Consider the following 22344-nt stretch of genomic DNA (forward strand, 5'->3'; position numbering starts at 1 on the left):
CATAGTGTATTAGTAGTATGAGGAGGAGATGTGTATACTGTACCTGTACTGTGTATACCTGTCATGGTGTAGTAGTAGTATGAGGAGATGTGTATACTGTACCTGTACTGTGTATACCTGTCATAGTGTATTAGTAGTATGAGGAGGAGATGTGTATACTGTACCTGTACTGTGTATACCTGTCATGGTGTAGTAGTATGAGGAGATGTGTATACTGTACCTGTACTGTGTATACCTGTCATGGTGTAGTAGTAGTATGAGGAGGAGATGTGTATATTGTACCTGTACTGTGTATACCTGTCATGGTGTAGTAGTATGAGGAGGAGATGTGTATACTGTACCTGTACTGTGTATACCTGTCATGGTGTAGTAGTAGTATGTGGAGGAGATGTGTATACTGTACCTGTACTGTGTATACCTGTCATGGTGTAGTAGTATGAGGAGATGTGTATACTGTACCTGTACTGTGTATACCTGTCATGGTGTAGTAGTAGTATGAGGAAGAGATGTGTATACTGTACCTGTACTGTGTATACCTGTCATGGTGTAGTAGTAGTATGAGGAGGAGATGTGTATACTGTACCTGTACTGTGTATACCTGTTATGGTGTAGTAGTATGAGGAGATGTGTATACTGTACCTGTACTGTGTATACCTGTCATGGTGTAGTAGTAGTATGAGGAGATGTGTATACTGTACCTGTACTGTGTATACCTGTCATGGTGTAGTAGTAGTAGTAGTATGAGGAGGAGATGTGTATACTGTACCTGTACTGTGTATACCTGTCATGGTGTAGTAGTATGAGGAGGAGATGTGTATACTGTACCTGTACTGTGTATACCTGTCATGGTGTAGTAGTATGAGGAGGAGATGTGTATACTGTACCTGTACTGTGTATACCTGTCATGGTGTAGTAGTATGAGGAGATGTGTATACTGTACCTGTACTGTGTATACCTGTCATGGTGTAGTAGTAGTATGAGGAGATGTGTATACTGTACCTGTACTGTGTATACCTGTCATGGTGTAGTAGTAGTATGAGGAGATGTGTATACTGTACCTGTACTGTGTATACCTGTCATGGTGTAGTAGTAGTAGTATGAGGAGGAGATGTGTATACTGTACCTGTACTGTGTATACCTGTCATGGTGTAGTAGTAGTATGAGGAGATGTGTATACTGTACCTGTACTGTGTATACCTGTCATAGTGTATTAGTAGTATGAGGAGGAGATGTGTATACTGTACCTGTACTGTGTATACCTGTCATGGTGTAGTAGTATGAGGAGATGTGTATACTGTACCTGTACTGTGTATACCTGTCATAGTGTATTAGTAGTATGAGGAGGAGATGTGTATACTGTACCTGTACTGTGTATACCTGTCATGGTGTAGTAGTAGTATGAGGAGATGTGTATACTGTACCTGTACTGTGTATACCTGTCATAGTGTATTAGTAGTATGAGGAGGAGATGTGTATACTGTACCTGTACTGTGTATACCTGTCATGGTGTAGTAGTATGAGGAGATGTGTATACTGTACCTGTACTGTGTATACCTGTCATGGTGTAGTAGTAGTATGAGGAGGAGATGTGTATATTGTACCTGTACTGTGTATACCTGTCATGGTGTAGTAGTATGAGGAGGAGATGTGTATACTGTACCTGTACTGTGTATACCTGTCATGGTGTAGTAGTAGTATGTGGAGGAGATGTGTATACTGTACCTGTACTGTGTATACCTGTCATGGTGTAGTAGTATGAGGAGATGTGTATACTGTACCTGTACTGTGTATACCTGTCATGGTGTAGTAGTAGTATGAGGAAGAGATGTGTATACTGTACCTGTACTGTGTATACCTGTCATGGTGTAGTAGTAGTATGAGGAGGAGATGTGTATACTGTACCTGTACTGTGTATACCTGTTATGGTGTAGTAGTATGAGGAGATGTGTATACTGTACCTGTACTGTGTATACCTGTCATGGTGTAGTAGTAGTATGAGGAGATGTGTATACTGTACCTGTACTGTGTATACCTGTCATGGTGTAGTAGTAGTAGTAGTATGAGGAGGAGATGTGTATACTGTACCTGTACTGTGTATACCTGTCATGGTGTAGTAGTATGAGGAGGAGATGTGTATACTGTACCTGTACTGTGTATACCTGTCATGGTGTAGTAGTATGAGGAGGAGATGTGTATACTGTACCTGTACTGTGTATACCTGTCATGGTGTAGTAGTATGAGGAGATGTGTATACTGTACCTGTACTGTGTATACCTGTCATGGTGTAGTAGTAGTATGAGGATATGTGTATACTGTACCTGTACTGTGTATACCTGTCATGGTGTAGTAGTAGTATGAGGAGATGTGTATACTGTACCTGTACTGTGTATACCTGTCATGGTGTAGTAGTAGTAGTATGAGGAGGAGATGTGTATACTGTACCTGTACTGTGTATACCTGTCATGGTGTAGTAGTAGTATGAGGAGATGTGTATACTGTACCTGTACTGTGTATACCTGTCATAGTGTATTAGTAGTATGAGGAGGAGATGTGTATACTGTACCTGTACTGTGTATACCTGTCATGGTGTAGTAGTATGAGGAGATGTGTATACTGTACCTGTACTGTGTATACCTGTCATAGTGTATTAGTAGTATGAGGAGGAGATGTGTATACTGTACCTGTACTGTGTATACCTGTCATGGTGTAGTAGTAGTATGAGGAGATGTGTATACTGTACCTGTACTGTGTATACCTGTCATAGTGTATTAGTAGTATGAGGAGGAGATGTGTATACTGTACCTGTACTGTGTATACCTGTCATGGTGTAGTAGTATGAGGAGATGTGTATACTGTACCTGTACTGTGTATACCTGTCATGGTGTAGTAGTAGTATGAGGAGGAGATGTGTATATTGTACCTGTACTGTGTATACCTGTCATGGTGTAGTAGTATGAGGAGGAGATGTGTATACTGTACCTGTACTGTGTATACCTGTCATGGTGTAGTAGTAGTATGTGGAGGAGATGTGTATACTGTACCTGTACTGTGTATACCTGTCATGGTGTAGTAGTATGAGGAGATTTGTATACTGTACCTGTACTGTGTATACCTGTCATGGTGTAGTAGTATGAGGAGATGTGTATACTGTACCTGTACTGTGTATACCTGTCATGGTGTAGTAGTAGTATGAGGAGGAGATGTGTATACTGTACCTGTACTGTGTATACCTGTCATGGTGTAGTAGTAGTATGAGGAGGAGATGTGTATACTGTACCTGTACTGTGTATACCTGTTATGGTGTAGTAGTATGAGGAGATGTGTATACTGTACCTGTACTGTGTATACCTGTCATGGTGTAGTAGTAGTATGAGGAGATGTGTATACTGTACCTGTACTGTGTATACCTGTCATGGTGTAGTAGTAGTAGTATGAGGAGGAGATGTGTATACTGTACCTGTACTGTGTATACCTGTCATGGTGTAGTAGTATGAGGAGGAGATGTGTATACTGTACCTGTACTGTGTATACCTGTCATGGTGTAGTAGTATGAGGAGGAGATGTGTATACTGTACCTGTACTGTGTATACCTGTCATGGTGTAGTAGTAGTATGAGGAGGAGATGTGTATACTGTACCTGTACTCTGTATACCTGTCATGGTGTAGTAGTATGAGGAGATGTGTATACTGTACCTTTACTGTGTATACCTGTCATGGTGTAGTAGTAGTAGTATGAGGAGGAGATGTGCATACTGTATCTGTACTGTGTATACCTGTCATGGTGTAGTAGTAGTATGAGGAGATGTGTATACTGTACCTGTACTGTGTATACCTGTCATAGTGTATTAGTAGTATGAGGAGGAGATGTGTATACTGTACCTGTACTGTGTATACCTGTCATGGTGTAGTAGTAGTATGAGGAGATGTGTATACTGTACCTGTACTGTGTATACCTGTCATAGTGTATTAGTAGTATGAGGAGGAGATGTGTATACTGTACCTGTACTGTGTATACCTGTCATGGTGTAGTAGTATGAGGAGATGTGTATACTGTACCTGTACTGTGTATACCTGTCATGGTGTAGTAGTAGTATGAGGAGGAGATGTGTATATTGTACCTGTACTGTGTATACCTGTCATGGTGTAGTAGCATGAGGAGGAGATGTGTATACTGTACCTGTACTGTGTATACCTGTCATGGTGTAGTAGTAGTATGTGGAGGAGATGTGTATACTGTACCTGTACTGTGTATACCTGTCATGGTGTAGTAGTATGAGGAGATGTGTATACTGTACCTGTACTGTGTATACCTGTCATGGTGTAGTAGTATGAGGAGATGTGTATACTGTACCTGTACTGTGTATACCTGTCATGGTGTAGTAGTAGTATGAGGAGATGTGTATACTGTACCTGTACTGTGTATACCTGTCATAGTGTATTAGTAGTATGAGGAGGAGATGTGTATACTGTACCTGTACTGTGTATACCTGTCATGGTGTAGTATTAGTATGTGGAGGAGATGTGTATACTGTACCTGTACTGTGTATACCTGTCATGGTGTAGTAGTATGAGGAGATGTGTATACTGTACCTGTACTGTGTATACCTGTCATGGTGTAGTAGTATGAGGAGATGTGTATACTGTACCTGTACTGTGTATACCTGTCATGGTGTAGTAGTAGTATGAGGAGGAGATGTGTATACTGTACCTGTACTGTGTATACCTGTCATGGTGTAGTAGTAGTATGAGGAGGAGATGTGTATACTGTACCTGTACTGTGTATACCTGTCATGGTGTAGTAGTATGAGGAGATGTGTATACTGTACCTGTACTGTGTATACCTGTCATGGTGTAGTAGTATGAGGAGATGTGTATACTGTACCTGTACTGTGTATACCTGTCATGGTGTAGTAGTAGTATGAGGAGATGTGTATACTGTACCTGTACTGTGTATACCTGTCATAGTGCATTAGTAGTATGAGGAGGAGATGTGTATACTGTACCTGTACTGTGTATACCTGTCATGGTGTAGTAGTGTGAGGAGGAGATGTGTATACTGTGCCTGCACTGTGTATACCTGTCATGGTATAGTAGTATGAGGAGATGTGTATACTGTACCTGTACTGTGTATACCTGTCATGGTGTAGTAGTAGTATGAGGAGGAGATGTGTATACTTTACCTGTACTGTGTATACCTGTCATGGTGTAGTAGTATGAGGAGATGTGTATACTGTACTTGTACTGTGTATACCTGTCATGGTGTAGTAGTAGTATGAGGAGGAGATGTGTATACTGTACCTTTACTGTGTATACCTGTCATGGTGTATTAGTATGAGGAGGAGATGTGTATACTGTACCTGTACTGTGTATACCTGTCATGGTGTATTAGTATGAGGAGGAGATGTGTATACTGTACCTGTACTGTGTATACCTGTCATGGTGTAGTAGTATGAGGAGATGTGTATACTGTACCTGTACTGTGTATACCTGCATGGTGTAGTAGTAGTATGAGGAGATGTGTATACTGTACCTGTACTGTGTATACCTGTCATAGTGTATTAGTAGTATGAGGAGGAGATGTGTATACTGTACCTGTACTGTGTATACCTGTCATGGTGTAGTAGTGTGAGGAGGAGATGTGTATACTGTGCCTGTACTGTGTATACCTGTCATGGTATAGTAGTATGAGGAGATGTGTATACTGTACCTGTACTGTGTATACCTGTCATGGTGTAGTAGTAGTATGAGGAGGAGATGTGTATACTGTACCTGTACTGTGTATACCTGTTATGGTGTAGTAGTATGAGGAGATGTGTATACTGTACTTGTACTGTGTATACCTGTCATGGTGTAGTAGTAGTATGAGGAGGAGATGTGTATACTGTACCTGTACTGTGTATACCTGTCATGGTGTAGTAGTATGAGGAGGAGATGTGTATACTGTACCTGTACTGTGTATACCTGTCATGGTGTAGTAGTAGTATGAGGAGGAGATGTGTATACTGTACCTGTACTGTGTATACCTGTCATGGTGTAGTAGTAGAAGTATGAGGAGGAGATGTATATACTGTACCTTTACTGTGTATACCTGTCATGGTGTATTAGTATGAGGAGGAGATGTGTATACTGTACCTGTACTGTGTATACCTGTCATGGTGTAGTAGTATGAGGAGGAGATGTGTATACTGTACCTGTACTGTGTATACCTGTCATGGTGTATTAGTATGAGGAGGAGATGTGTATACTGTATCTGTACTGTTTATATGGGATGTCCCAGTACAGGACATAGTCCTGCACTGCACTTAGGCTCTGTCAGGTTGAGTCCCTCGGTGACCTGGGGGCTCTCCTGCAGTGTCTCCCCTGCTGTTGTTATAGTGTTATTTATTTTAATAGGATTATAGTCAGTATGTCAATGTATAGTCAGTATAAAGGACCTTTGGAGGACTCCATTAAAAGTCTAAAGGATCTGGGAAATGTCACATGTTATGTTTATGTTATCACATAGGGCACCAGTTTAACACATGACCCGCAGCTTGACCATTGGGCTTTGGCTCAGCCCCCCTCTATATAAGGTGGCGGCCATTACAATTCTCTCTCTTATGCTCTTATGATTTTGCTGAGGAACAGTGGGGACCACCAAGTCAAGTTCCCGTTATCAAGTTACGGGTGTGTGTCATAAGCAAAGTACCGCAAGTGTCCCCCCCCCCCCCCCACCAGTCTGAACTGTGTCCAAGTGAAAAATCGCATGCAGTTGCGAAAAAATGTACGCCACGAGATTGTATGGGACTGTGTTGCTAAAGTGTGTTATTGCTGTGGCGCAGATAAAGTAGTGGGGGAGGTGAAGGAGAAACTGTTAATTGTTATTGCCCCGTGTGTGAAGTCAGTACCTGAAGGGGTTAAACAGAGTCAGGTGTTTCACGCACGGGAGTGGTCGCAGCTCCGCCCAGTCAGTCCCCAGTGGTGAAGCCTCTTCAGTGTGCGAACCGGAACTAAAGATCCGCCCCATGTTGCATGGGGAAGACTTTGCCAACCGGACCAAACAGGAAGTTCCATGGGTGCAGCCATATTGAAGGTTCCGGCGGCTGCGTCCAGCTTAGTAGAATACCGAAAAGCACCCGCTGCAGCGCAGACTCTGCACAAAGCAACGATCCTGTGCAACAAGTCTCCGGCACTGGTAGTGGTCAGTGTTAACCCCTTCACCTGCACTTGCTGCATAGAAGGGGGGACGCTACCCGGAGGGTTCCTGCTAATCAAAAGTTAAACCACTGCAGTCTATTGCCAAGCATTTTAAAGAGACAGCGCACTTAAGTGACGGCGCACTCAAATCCTCTAAAAGTGACAGTGCACTCAAATCTTCTTAAAGTGACAGCGCACTCAAATATTAAAGTGACAGCGCACTCAAATCTTCTTAAAGTGACAGCACACTCAAGGGGATCGACAACATGTCAGCACCCAGCTCTCCAGGCTTTGCTCGGCGAAAGTGCCCCTCCATCATCAGCAGCGGTAGCATATACTACACCAGTGGTAGGGGTCCTGCCTGTCCCGCTTGCAGTCCATGCCAATCATGTGGGTGCAACAGCACTAGTATTTATGGGGAAACCCTGTCCTCCCTACCTACAGCGGAGACCCATTCACCCTCAGGGATTTCAAGGAGAATATTCAGAGCTTGTTTTTCTTTTACTCTCTCCCTCCTAATCAAGTTCCACTGCTCACAGGATAACTACAAGCACTTGAGGAAGTCCGCTCCTGGCCCGCCTCCAAGAAGGCGACGATAGAACAGATCTTCGAGGGATTATATCAGGTATTTAAGTCACACTCGCCATCGGAGGTACGCCTCCGGTTGTACGAGAGGCGACAGAAGTCAGGTGAGACTCTGAGAGCTTATGCAGTAGCCTTACAAAATGCCCTAGAGACTGTTCAAAAGCTAGATGGTATCACTCCCGATCAGGGTAACAAAGTATTGATGGACAGGTTTACTGACGGGGCTAATAATAAATGGGACAAAGCTCAGTTGAGGATGTTAGCAGTACAAAACCCCAACTTGCCCTTCTCTGCTTTTAAGAGACTGGCTATTAAGTTTATAGAGCCCGTGACTGAGTCTGAAGAGAGTTATGCCCCTATGCCAGAACCCCTGGGTGCGGCAGCCGGCCCCATACCACCACCACCGGCTCCCGCCCCAGTGTCCAATACCCTACCAGCCTCCACAGCCTTAGAATTGTGTGTCAAACAGGACATTGAACAACTCTTATTCAGTTAACCCCCACTGTTAATCTGCAGAATAGGCCCCCAGGGACTCAAAGGCCTAATGCAACAAACCAGGACACTTGAAAGTACAATGTTGGGATTTAAACGGATTTCCTCACAGCGATGGTCCTCAACGCTTACCATGATCAGTTGGGACACTTTGGAGTCCACAAGACCGAAGCTACTGTCAGGCGATGGTTTTACTGGATTGGGATGCGGAGTGACATTGAAAAATGGTGCAGCGGGTGTGCCGTCTGCAACGTCACCAAGAATGGATGCAAGGATGCCAGAGCACCCCTCCATTCCATCCAGAGTGAAAGGCCTAACCACTTGGTTGTGTTAGACCATGTCAAGTTGTCTCCTACCCAGTCCGTGTACACCTATGCTCTCACCATGGTAGATCACTACTCCAAGTGGGTTGTCGTCGTGCCAGTTAAAGATCTCACAGCCAAAACACGGCCCAGATGTTGTACTCCCACTGGGTGAAAATCCTAGGGTGTCCGGAGTCTGTCCTCACTGACCGAGGAACGGCCTTCGAGGCCCAACTCTTCAAGGAGCTATGTCAATTTCATGCCTGCAAGAAACTCCGGACTCCTGCTTATCACCCTTAAGGGAACGGGCTCTGTGAGCTTATTAATCGAGTCTTCATTCACATGCTGCGAGTAGCATCTGAGTCCAGACACGAAGAGTGGCCCCGGCTGTTACCCGAACTGTTAGAAATCTATAATAACGCAGTGCACTGTTCCACTGGATACACCCCGTTCTATTTGATGATAGGCCGACATGGCCAGCTGCCAAAAGATTGGACGTTTGGACTCCAAGCTCCATTCAATAACTCTCCGCAAGCTTCCCTGGAGTGGGTCTCCGACCACTAGAGAAGGATCCAGGAAGCAAAAGAGATTGTCAACAGAAAGATGAGTGAGGCCCAACAGAAGCAACAGCAAGACTACAACCGTCATGCTTCGGCCAAACCTCTCAAGATAGGCAACAAGGTCTGGCTGCGGAAGTTCCCAAGAACCCACCCACTGGACTCCATCTGGGAAATGGAGCCCTACACGGTGACCACCGTACCCATATCTAGACTCAGACGTGTATGCAATCCAGAAGTCAAGGTACGAACCACAAGTCGTTCATCATAATCGGATCAAGTTGTGTAACAAGAAAGATCTGCCTGTGCTCCCTGTGCCTTCCTCACCACCAGTAAGACCTGCGAGGGAGTATGTACCCGGAGAGGGATCTCACCCATTCATGGATGTCCCCATGTTCCCTCCTGGCCGAACTGCAATCCTCGGTTTCATGCCAACCTGTGGGCCTGTGCAACCAACTCTAGTCACTGCACCAGCTAAAGTTCTGTCACCGTTGGCGCAAGAGTATACTCCTGTCTCCAGACCACCTGCTTCACCCATGTCCAAATCCCCAAGTCTTGCCAGTCCAGAGTTACAACCTACTTCGGTTGCTGAAAGGGAAGAGCCTGTTGTAAGTCCAGCTGAGTCAAAAACTCCTGAAGAAGTTGACCTTCCTGAGTCCCAAGAGATGGTGCTGCGTAGGTCCCAACGATCCACGCAAGGGAAGTTACCAGCCAGATATAAAGACTAAGCATCAAATATCATAAACAGTAGTGTACTAAACATAATGTACACCTAAAAGTACACATAGTCATGTACACACAATGTACATGTACAAGTAATGTACACCTCAAGTCAAATACAGTATTACTGTATCACTCAAACTTACAAAGTCTACTTCAATGTCATATGTCAAATGTCTAATGTCATATGTTCTTGTGTTCGTGCACAGGATACTTTCCTGACCAGAAGGTATTCCTGATACTAAGTAACGCATGTAATCAAGTCAGAACTGTCAAATGATATCAACATAAAATGTCTGGCATGAAAATGTGAAGCTCAAACTTAAATATAGCGTTCTGGGGAGAAGTGTGTTTTAAATGCCAAGGGACCCCAGTAGCCAAGGCATTGGGCAGAAAGCCTCAGGCAACCCAATCCGCAAATGTATAGAATATTACCTGCATATTCTAAAAATGTCATGTTATGTCTAGTCAACTGTTATGCATAGTTAAGTCATCAAATGCATAATTATAGGTCCTTAAAATCAAGTTGCCAGTACTAGCCATAGTCTTCACTAATCCTGTTCTCAGTTGAGCAACCAAAATCAGAGCATGTATGGACAATATTACTTATCTTATCAGTTTTACCAGCCTGGGAAGGATGTTTGTTTGCAGAAAATGCCTCAGGACTGCATCCGGCCCCAAGGCCACCTTGACTCTCAACTCTAACAGAACCTGCGTCAAGGGTGACTTAACAAGAAGGACTCCATTGAATGTCTAAAGGACCTGTGAAATGTCACATGTTATGTTTATGTTATCACATGTTACCCAGAGTGCACCAGTTTAACACATGACCTGCAGCTTGACCAATGGGCTTTGGCTCAGCCCCCCTCTATATAAGGGGGCGGCCAATACAATTCGCTCTCTTATGATTTTGCCAAGGAACAGTGGAGACCAGATGTCTCAGTGCTAGTGTCAAGCTACCTAGAAGGCCTCAAATCTACAGTCATTCCAGTAAGTCAAGTCTATGTCTGCTGTAACTATCTATAGTCTAGTCAAGCCTCAAGTCAAGTCTATTACAAGGATAATTGGTCCCAGCAAGCTGCGAGGTCCTTCTGTGTTCCTGGCCACCTCTCTGGGATCCTGGCCTAGATGTGAAGATAATAACACCTATCTGACCTCAGTAAAGCCTCCATTAAACCATAACCTGGTTGTGGACTCACATTTTCACTGCTCAGCTATTGGAATAGCGGAGATACCGTTTGGGTGGTTGTGTATACTGTACCTGTACTGTGTATACCTGTCATGGTGTAGTAGTAGTATGAGGAGATGTGTATACTGTACCTGTACTGTGTATACCTGTCATGGTGTAGTAGTAGTAGTAGTATGAGGAGGAGATGTGTATACTGTACCTGTAATGTGTATACCTGTCATGGTGTAGTAGTAGTATGAGGTGATGTGTATACTGTGTATACTTGTCATGGAGTAGTAGTAGTATGAGGAGGAGATGTGCATACTGTACCTGTAATGTGTATACCTGTCATGGTGTAGTAGTAGTATGAGGAGGAGATGTGTATACTGTACCTGTACTGTGTATACCTGTCATGGTGTAGTAGTGTGAGGAGATGTGTATACTGTACCTGTACTGTGTATACCTGTCATGGTGTAGTAGTATGAGGAGATGTGTATACTGTACCTGTACTGTGTATACCTGTCATGGTGTAGTAGTGTGAGGAGATGTGTATACTGTACCTGTACTGTGGATACCTGTCATGGTGTAGTAGTATGAGGAGATGTGTATACTGTACCTGTACTGTGTATACCTGTCATGGTGTAGTAGTAGTATGAGGAGGAGATGTGTATACTGTACCTGTAATGTGTATACCTGTCATGGTGTATTAGTATGAGGAGGAGATGTGTATACTGTACCTGTACTGTGTATACCTGTAATGGTGTAGTAGTAGTATGAGGAGTAGATGTGTATACTGTACCTGTACTGTGTATACCTGTCATGGTGTAGTAGTGTGAGGAGATGTGTATACTGTACCTGTACTGTGTATACCTGTCATGGTGTAGTAGTATGAGGAGATGTGTATACTGTACCTGTACTGTGTATACCTGTCATGGTGTAGTAGTGTGAGGAGATGTGTATACTGTACCTGTACTGTGGATACCTGTCATGGTGTAGTAGTATGAGGAGATGTGTATACTGTACCTGTACTGTGTATACCTGTCATGGTGTAGTAGTATGAGGAGGAGATGTGTATACTGTACCTGTACTGTGTATACCTGTCATGGTGTAGTAGTAAGAGGAGATGTGTATACTGTACCTGTACTGTGCATACCTGTCATGGTGTAGTAGTATGAGGAGGAGATGTGTATACTGTACCTGTACTGTGTATACCTGTCATGGTGTAGTAGTATGAGGAGATGTGTATACTGTACCTGTACTGTGTATACCTGTCATGGTGTAGTAGTATGAGGAGGAGATGTGTATACTGTACCTGTACTGTGTATACCTGTCATGGTGTAGTAGTAGTATTAGGAGGAGATGTGTATACTGTACCTGTACTGTGTATACCTGTCATGGTGTAGTAGTAGTATTAGGAGGAGATGTGTATACTGTACCTGTACTGTGTATACCTGTCATGGTGTAGTAGTATGAGGAGGAGATGTGTATACTGTACCTGTACTGTGTATACCTGTCATGGTGTAGTAGTATGAGGAGATGTGTATACTGTACCTGCACTGTGTATACCTGTCATGGTGTAGTAGTGTGAGGAGGAGATGTGTATACTGTACCTGTACTGTGTATACCTGTCATGGTGTAGTAGTAGTATGAGGAGATGTGTATACTGTACCTGTATTGTGTATACCTGTCATGGTGTAGTAGTAGTATGAGGAGATGTTTATACTGTACCTGTACTGTGTATAACTGTCATGGTGTAGTAGTAGTATCCCGACCTACTATACCGTCCTCCTATCCCGACGTCCTATCCCGACCTCCTTTCCCGTCCTCCTATCCCGACCTCCTATCCCGTCCTCCTATCCCGACCTCCTATCACGACCTCCTATCTCAACCTCCTATCCCGTCCTCCTATCCTGTCCTCCTATCCTGTCCTCCTATCTCAACCTCCTATCCTGACCTCCTATCCCGTCCTCATATCCCGTCCTCATATCCCGGCCTCCTATCCCGGCCTCCTATCCCGACTTCCTATCCCGGCCTCCTATCCCGACCTCCTATCCCGTCCTCCTATCCCGACCCCCTATCCTGAACTCCTATCCCGTCCTCCTATCCCGACCTCCTATCCCGTCCTCCTATCCCGACCTCCTATCCTGAACTCCTATCCCGTCCTCCTTTCCCGACCTCCTATCCCGTCCTACTATCCCGTCCTCCTATCCCGTCCTCCTATCTTGACCTCCTATCCCGTCCTCCTATCCAAACCTCCTATCCCAATCTCCTATCCCGACCTCCTATCCCGTCCTCATATCCCGTCCTCCTATATCGACCTCCTAACCCGACCTCCTATCCCATCCTCCTATCTCGACCTCCTATCCCGACCATCCCATCCTCCTATGTCGACCTGCTATCCCGACCATCCCGTCCTCCTATCTCGACCTCCTATCCTGACCTGCTATCCCATCCTCCTATCCCATCCTCCTATCCCGACCTCCTATCCTGTCCTCCTATCTCGACCTCATATCCCATCCTGCTAACTCGACCTCCCATCCCGTCCTCATATTCCGACCTCCTATCCTGACCTCCTATCCCGTCCTCCTATCCTGACCTCCTATCCCATCCTCCTATCTCTACCTCCTATCCCGACCTCCTATCCTGTCCTCCTATCTCGACCTCATATCCCATCCTGCTAACTCGACCTCCTATCTCGACATCCCATCCCGTCCTCATATTCCGACCTCCTATCCTGACCTCCTATCCCGTCCTCCTATCCTGACCTCCTATCCCATCCTCCTATCTCTACCTCCTATCCCGACCTCCTATCCTGTCCTCCTATCTCGACCTCATATCCCATCCTGCTAACTCGACCTCCTATCTCGACCTCCCATCCCGTCCTCATATTCCGACCCGTAATATGTGTACCAGGTACTGAAATATCTCCAGCCGTACAGAAGTTATATGAGAACATACATTTTCCAAACCCCGACCCTCACAAATGGGGGTAGTTAAGGGTTAAATTAACTATCCTATATTTTAAGTGGACATATAAGTAACATGTGACCAAGTATTATCGAAATATCTCCAGCCGTTTGGAAGTTATGCAGTAACATATATTTCCCATAGACTTGTATGGGACTTTAAACATAAACCCCGCCCCTGGCAAATGGGGGTGAGTAAGGGTTAAATCCCCTATCCTATGTTTGTTGTTGACATATAAGTAACATGTGGCCAAGTTTCATGTTAATATCTTTAGCCATTTGGACGTTTTTGTGGAACATACATACAAACATACATACACATTGGCCCTCATTTACTATTCTAAACCCGACCTCTTTTGTCGGGTTTTTTTGGCGAATCTTTGTCTGCGCCATGTCGCAGACATCATGCGCCAGTCTGCAACACTATGCGACATTTTTTCCCGACGGACCCGATGTGGATTCTCCCAAACCCGAAAAAGGGCCGTAACCCGACATTTCTGAGCTTTCCCACGTATTTATTACGGTTTCCAACCCGAATTTGTTGAATTGTTGTGGATTTTTTCCCGACAGCTCAGAGGAGTTGGAAACCAAAACCAACAAAACCCACGTGCGACAAACAGGATGCGACATAATTATAAATACCAGGGGAAAAAAGCAGTCGGGTAAGAAAGCAACATAGACTTACAACCCGATTTTCTTAGTAAATGAGGGCCATTGAGTTTTATATATATATAGATTTACCATGTCCTGGTGCAGGGTAAGTAGTAGTGATAGGGGCCGTGGCACATGTGACAATGAATCAGTGTATTTGCCGGGTGACAACATCGCTGCAGCCTACACAGTCTGAGTGTTTCAGGTGAATGCACAGAGATCTTACAGTATAAAAATAACCCAGGTGTATAAAATCATCTCACAAAAATAGACGCTCTCCTTCCCCTCCTGTGTCGTCTTCTATGAATAGAGTGGAGACAGCGCGGAGGGGGTCGGAGCCAATCTGAACAAAGCTGTAGAAATCCAGAGGATAATGGCTGCAGGAGGAGGCTGCCTGTCATAGGTTCTGCCTGGGTGCAGGTGCACTGCCAAATATATCCCAGCCGCCTCTGCTACAATCTCTCCGCTTACCCTAGCTCATCGTACGTGAAAGACGGCGCACAATACAGAATCCAATACATGGGGCATGGTCACCAATGCATTACTCTATTCTTTCTGTGCCTATTATTGCCACATATGTGGAGCCAGTCATATGGCGTCACGGAAGTAACTGGAGGACTAGATCTAGGGCTGCATTCACACTTCGTTTTTACAGTACGGGTGCCGGATCCGGCTGGGGGAGGGACAAACCGGGCTCTCCCGTACCCCAGCCGGACCAGCGCTGAACTCCATTTACTTTAATGAGCCAACCGGAGTCAAGCAGTGACTCCGGTCAGCTCATTTTTGACCCGTATGCGGTTTCCTGACCGGACCTGAAACCGTAGTATACCACAGTTTCAGGTCCGGTCACAAAACCGGATACGGGTCAAAAATGAGCCAACCGGAGTCACCGCATGACTCCGGTTGGCTCATTAATGTAAATGGAGTTCAGCGCTGGTCCGGCTGGGGTACAGTAGAGCCCGGTTTGCCCCTCCCCCAGCCGGATCCGGCACCTGTAATGTAAAAACGAAATGTGAATGCAGCCTAACATATGTTTTATTCCAGGACAACACCATAGAAAAAATAAAAAATGCAAAAAAATTGGAGAGCGGACATCGTCCGCTCTCCAATTTTTTGCATTTTTTATTTTTTCTATCTTCCTATTCGGGGTGGTCTGGAGGCGGCCGATATGGATTGCAGCGGATAAGGATCCACATGGGATGTGGAATATGGGCGTTTCAAATGTGTGACTGGTTTGCAAAAGAACCACTCACCAAGTGTAAGGGTACGTTCACACGGGCGGGTTTTTTTGCGGGTTTTCCGCTGCGCATTTGAGATTGGGCAGGCTCTTCTCGGCTGCCCGCAGCAGATTTTTCGCAGCAGAATTTACGCTGCGGAAAATCTACCGCCGTCCCTACTGACTTCAATGGGGCTTGCAGCGGATTTTCCCCAACAGAACAGAGGAAGAAGAAGAGCCCGCCCCCTATCAAATACGCAGCGGAAAACCCGCAAAAAAATCCTCCCATGTGAACGGAGGTTCTTGTGTGGTGAGAATTTTTGGGACCGCTCCCAAAGGATTTTTTCTGTGCTTTTGTCCATGGGACAACACCATTGACAGAGTCGATTTGTCCACTGATATTGTGAATGTTTTTGGGTACATGTGATGTTTTTGACCATTACATATAGGACACAAAAACATTCGATGTCATAGAAGACCTGATAACCTACCGGAGTCGTTCTCTTTAGACAACCTCTACCCATATAGATCATATAGAGGTAAGGCTGGATTCACACCACGTTTTTGCAGTACAGTTCCCGTATATGTTTTCAATTTGAAAACCGAACAGAACCGTATTGAAAACCGTATGCATTGACTCTCGATTGAAAACCGTATGCCAAAAGATGAATCCGGTTGTGTCCGTTTTGCGTCTTGTACGGTTTTGTTAGTTTTTATCCCGAACCCAAAACCGTAGCCTACCACGGTTTTTGGTCTGGGTCAAAAACCGAATTGAAACGTTTTTTTTTAACATGGGAGTCAATGGGAACCGTACAGAACTGTATGTGCGTACGGTTCCATCCATTTTCCCCATACGGTTTTTGACTTTGCACCATTTTTTTCTTGGAATTTCAATCAAACAAGTGAAACTTTATTCATAATGGAATGAAAAGTTAAAAACATATAAGTTTTTTTCTTTAAAAAATGGATGCAACCGGACATCATTTTTCAAACCGTATACGGATTAAAATTTGTACACACGTTTTGATACAGTTTAGTCCGGTTTTGAGGAATCCGTATTTTTTTTTAAAATCAAAAACCTGATTGGGGAACTGTATTGCAAAAACGTGGTTTGAACCCAGTCTAATAAAGAAGATATCCCCAACTGGGGCTCACCCCAGAGAAGTGGGGATAGGATGTGAAGAGGACCCATGCATTTCAATGGAAGGTGTATAAAGTCAGATACCAAGTGACTTCAAGGGCATCATTAGATGGGGATCCACAGAGAAACCTGTTCAATAGGGACTCATTAGGGACTCATTTGGGATATAGGTTGAACTAGATGGACTCTGGTCTTTTTTAGTGTTGCTCACGAATATTCGTAATTCGAATATTATTCGCGAATATCGCATATTCGCGAATTCGCGAATTTCGCGAATATAGCGCTATATATTCGTAATTACGAATATTCGTTTTTTGTTTTTTTCATAGTACACATCACAGTGATCATCCCTCTCTGCTTCCAGCTTGTGTGGTATAAAGAAGGCTGTAATACTACTGTGTGAGACTGGCGTGCGAAAATTCGCATATGCGAAAATTAGCACATGCGAATCTTCGCATATGCGAATTTTCGCGTATGCTAATTTTGTATATGCTGACGTTCACATATGTTAATTTTCGCATACGTGAATATTCGCATATGCGAAAATAAGACGAGAATATAACGAATATGCGAATATTCGCGAATATATGACGAATATTCGTACATATATTCGCGAATATTCGCGAATTCGAATATGGCCTATGCCGCTCAACACTAGTCTTTTTTCAACCATATGAACTATGTTACTATAAAAGGGGTCGACCTGAGGTAAATCTTGTATCCAACTACCATGAACCAGTTATAGTTCTGATAATCACCAACATGTCAGACCTTTGGGTCCCCTTCACCAGCTACTGAATCCAGCTATGACTGCTTCCTCTGCTCCTCAAAAGCCTGACACGGGAACTGTATTGCAAAAACATGGTGTGAATGCACCCATACAGGGAGATCAGAAGAGGTGGAGATTTTCCCCATCCAATCCCTGCTCACTCTGCAGCCCTCACTGTGAAGTGCCCGGTAGGCTGCAGCACTCAGGGTGGGGAAGGTATGCCGCACTTCAAAATAGGTTTTGTGCACAGCGATCTGCTATTAGAGAGGTCGGGCTGTCAGTGAAGTGCAGGGAGATGAAATGATCAGCTCCTTGTCACATAAATCACTAAAATTTGAGCCCGATGTGACCCTGCGCTTAGTGCTGACGGCCATATACAGGAAGCTTCCTTCCTGCAGTCACTGTCAGATTCCAGGAGAGCAGTGACCTGCAGGACAGGAGCAGGAGGGAGAACATGACCTGTCCCCCCCCAGCAATCCTCTGTACTGAGATCACTGCTAACAGTGCATTACATTACATATACAGTCATGGCCGTAATTGTTGGCAACGCTAATATTTTTCTAGAAAATTAAGTATTTCTCACAAAAAAAGGATTGCAGTAACACGTGTTTGGAACTAAACCAAAAAAAGGGAGGAAAAAAAGCAAATTGGACATAATGTCACACCAAACTCCAAAAATGGGCTGGACAAAATTATTGGCACCCATAATGTGATTGCACACCCTTTGGAACAAAATAACTGAAATCAGTGGCTTCCTATAACCATCTATAAGCTTCTTACACCTCTCAGACGGAATGTTGGACCACTCTTCCTTTGCAAACTGCTCCAGGTCTCTCTTATTGGGAGGGTGCCTTTTCCCAACAGCAATTTTAAGATCTTTCCACAGGTGTTCAATGGGCATTTACCCGGCATTAACCCTTTAGACGCTGCGATCGAGGTTGATCGCGGCGTCTAAAGTGCTGGGTTATTGGTGCCAGTTAGCCCAGTGGAGCTCATCGGGACATCCGTGGTGAAATCGCGGGTCCCGATTAGCTGACTGGATGACAGAAGGGTCCTCACCTGCCTCCTCGTCGTCTGTTCGGCATTCAGCTGCCCCAAGCCTCAGATGCAGGCTAGAGCAGCAGAGTGCCGAGAACACTGATCGATACTATGCTATGGCATAGCATTGATCAGTATATGCAATCAGAAGATTGCATGGTATAGCTTCCTATGGGGGCTAAAAAAAATAAAAAATAAAAAAAGTGAATTAACCCCTTACCAATAGTTTTAATCACGCCCCTTTTCCCATTTATAAAAAAAAATACAAATAATCATATGTAGTACCATCGCGTGCGGAGATGTCCGAACTATTATAAAATAAGGTTACCTAAACTGCTCGGTCAGTGGCGTACACGTAAAAAAATATCAAAGTCTAAAATTGTGCATATTTGGTCACTTCGTATACCATAAAAAAAACTAATAAAAGCAATCAAAAAGTCCCATCAAAACAAAAATGGTACTGATGAAAACTACAGACCACGGTGCAAAAAATTAGCCCTCATATATCCCCGTAGGCGGAAAAATAAAAAAGTTATAGGGGTCAGACGATGAAAATTTTAAACATACAAAATGTAGTTTAAATTTTTTTAAAAAGGTTGTCCGTTTTGCTAAGCCTCACAGTTAAAGGGGTACTCCGCTGCTCAGCGTTTGGAACAAACTGTTCCAAACGCTGGAGCCGGCGCCGGGAGCTCGTAACGTCATAGCCCCGCCACCCTAATGATGTCACGCCCCACCCCCTCAATGCAAGTCTATGGGAGGAGGCGTGATGGCTGCCACGCCCCCTCCCATAGACTTGCATTGAGGGGGTGGGACGTGATGTCATGAGGGGGCAGGGCTATGACGTCACCAGCTCCCGGCGCCGGCTCCAGCGTTTGAAACAGTTACAGGATAACATAAGTCTTTTCCGAAAATTTGCTGGAATGCCACTTCGACTCAAAATTGCCAGCAGTACAATTGACGTTGATGTTCTATCACTAAAGATGAAAGTACAACTTCTGTAATAAGAGCTACTATGGATTTATCTCCAAGATGTTGGACAACTATAGCATCTCTGTGATGATCCTGGGTCAAGTCCTGGGAAAAACGTGTAGGAACTCAGCCAAGATTTCCACTCAAGGACCGGTCCTGCTGGACTCCTGCTGGGAGCAATGTTCCAGCTGTGGAAAAGGTGCAGGAACTCCGTTCCCATGTTTTCTTGCAGGATTTGAGCCCTGAAACTGAGCATTCAACATATATGATATGGAGATGTTTGTGATGACCAAAAAAAGAGTTAGATCTATTATCTATACAGGACAAAGCCAATAAAGCTCTATCAAGATGGTGTGAACATCCAGATTTGGTGCCGAATCAGGAGACTTCCATGGTCCCATAAATGGCACAGGGTAAAATTTCCAAAATCATCAAGAAGGGGATGGAGTAAAACAAGAAGGAGAAAGGATCTGCCAAGTATGTATGAGCTGAAGAACAACTTCAATATGTTTGGTATTCAAGATTTTGGGTCTTTGAGGAAATCGAAGAGTCCATTTTCGATAGAGATAAGTGGTTTATAGAAGGGGGCTGAATGGAAAGTTTTAAGGAAAGCGAAGGAAGAGCCAACCAAGGAAGTGGTGGACAGACAAAATGCAGTCATTGGGTGGAAAATATTTTTCATGGTTTGGTAGGTTGGGGTTCTGGTCAGGGCTGGGGGCCACAGGTTCTGGTCAGGGCTGGGGGCCACAGGTTCTCTACATTTCCTGAAGGAAAAACAAGGTTGGCACTGTAGATAGCAAGCTTCAGCCCGCTGGTCACATGTCTCCGGTCTAAAGTGTCATTAATGGACTCTTTGCTGCATTGTGCCGACTCCTCATTACCGGGAAAATAATGCTAATTACCCCAAACAAGACAGCTCCGCTTACGCTGCTCATTCTGTCCTTCTTGTATAATCGTTGGCCCTTTGAAGCCAAATTGTAAAGTAACAATTTCTGGTCTAATTGCTTCATTAGGATATCTAATAGTTGTTGTCTACTGTTTTAGTGTCTGTTGATCCATGATAAACAAAAGCCCTCTCAGGCGCCAGTCCATTCATGGGGGTTACTCCTGCCTTAGAAAAATTCACACTGCTATATATTCATATGTTACCCATAAACATGAAGATCCAGTTAAGGAAACATGGTGGTGGCCATGTTCTGTGTGGAAGCTTACCACTCATACCTGACCTAGTTCTAGTCCAGTAGGCCTTAAAGGGGTACTTCGCCCCTCGACATCTTATCTCCTATCCAAAGGATAGGGGATAAGATGTCTGATTGCAGGGGTCCCGCCGCTGGGGACCCCCACAATCTTCCTGCTGCAGCTGGCGTTCATTTCAAGCGTTGGGTGGAGCGCCGGAGGCTCGTGATGTCACGGCCATGCCCCCTCAATGCAAGTCTATGGGAGGGGGCGTGACTGCCGTCACGCCCCCTCCCATAGACTTGCATTGAGGGGGCGTCGCCGTGACGTCACGAGCAGGGTGAGGCCGGGATGTCACAAGCCACCGCCCCGCATCGCCAGTCATCCGTCACGGAGCGAAGTTCGTCATCCGGCATGGAGACGAGATCGTGGGGGTCCCCAGCGGTGTGAGCCCCTCTGCGATCAGACATCTTATCCCCTATCCTTTGGTCTAGGGGCGGAGTACCCCTTTAAGTTATTTTAAGTGATGTTTATTGACCACTAGTAGTGTCTATACCCTCAATAGCTGTCAGCCGACCACTTTCCCATATCCCTGGTCACATGAATGCCCTCAATAAGGAGAAGAGGGGTCAGCCACTGAAATCTAATATGCCCAATCCTTTAATCCCCCCAACAATACAATACACTTTAGACAGCTGGCCAGTCTTGACAAAGTCAGTGGGTTTGGCTGACTATAGACTGAAGTCACCAATCAATAGTCTCCAATCAATGACTCAAGACCCCCTTCTGTGTGGCCCACCTGAGCTATGTATGCTATGTATATATTTGTTAAGACACCAAGTAGGGTGTGGGGCAGGCAAAATTTAGGAAAAAGAAGAACCTCAATTGTCTATAAGGTATAACTCAGAGACCATGGTAGAAAGTTCTTCTTTTGTTCTTTTAATTCTGTGTGACATTCAAATAATTATTAGTGTTACAACGCTGAAGTCTTGAGTCCTATCAAGGGCGGCCACTTCATAGTCCCGATGTTATGTTTTGGGGCACGACCCCTTAGTCATGCACCAGGCATGTGCCCCAAAACATAGCGTTGAGACTATGTAATGGCCGTATTTGATCAGACTCCGAGCGTTGTAACACTAATACTTATTATTTGTAATATCAAACATTTATGAAAAAAGAACAAAAGAAGAACGTTCTACCATGGCCTCCGAGTTATGGACCTTATGGACAATTAATGTACGTCTATTGCCTAACTTTGTTTTTACATATATAAATTGCTGAATTGAGCATGATAGATTTCAGATGGAATAGTTTATCTATTGGGTGTACAATCATTTTCTTTCATTGGGAATTGCCCCATCTATGAGAATTTGTTGAACATGACTCCAGACCGTTGCCTAAAGTTGAATGTGAATCTC

The 22344-nt window shown here is 44.5% G+C and overlaps 1 protein-coding gene across 6 annotated transcripts in view; it reads right to left on the minus strand.

The window, feature by feature from the left end:
• The window catches only part of ELAVL3 (ELAV like RNA binding protein 3), a 79476-nt gene that overhangs the window by 52273 nt on the left and 4859 nt on the right, over nt 1-22344 (minus strand). The window lies entirely within an intron of this gene.

Source organism: Hyla sarda, chromosome 4 (assembly GCF_029499605.1).
Source record: "Hyla sarda isolate aHylSar1 chromosome 4, aHylSar1.hap1, whole genome shotgun sequence".
NCBI classification, from domain to species: Eukaryota; Metazoa; Chordata; class Amphibia; order Anura; family Hylidae; genus Hyla; species Hyla sarda.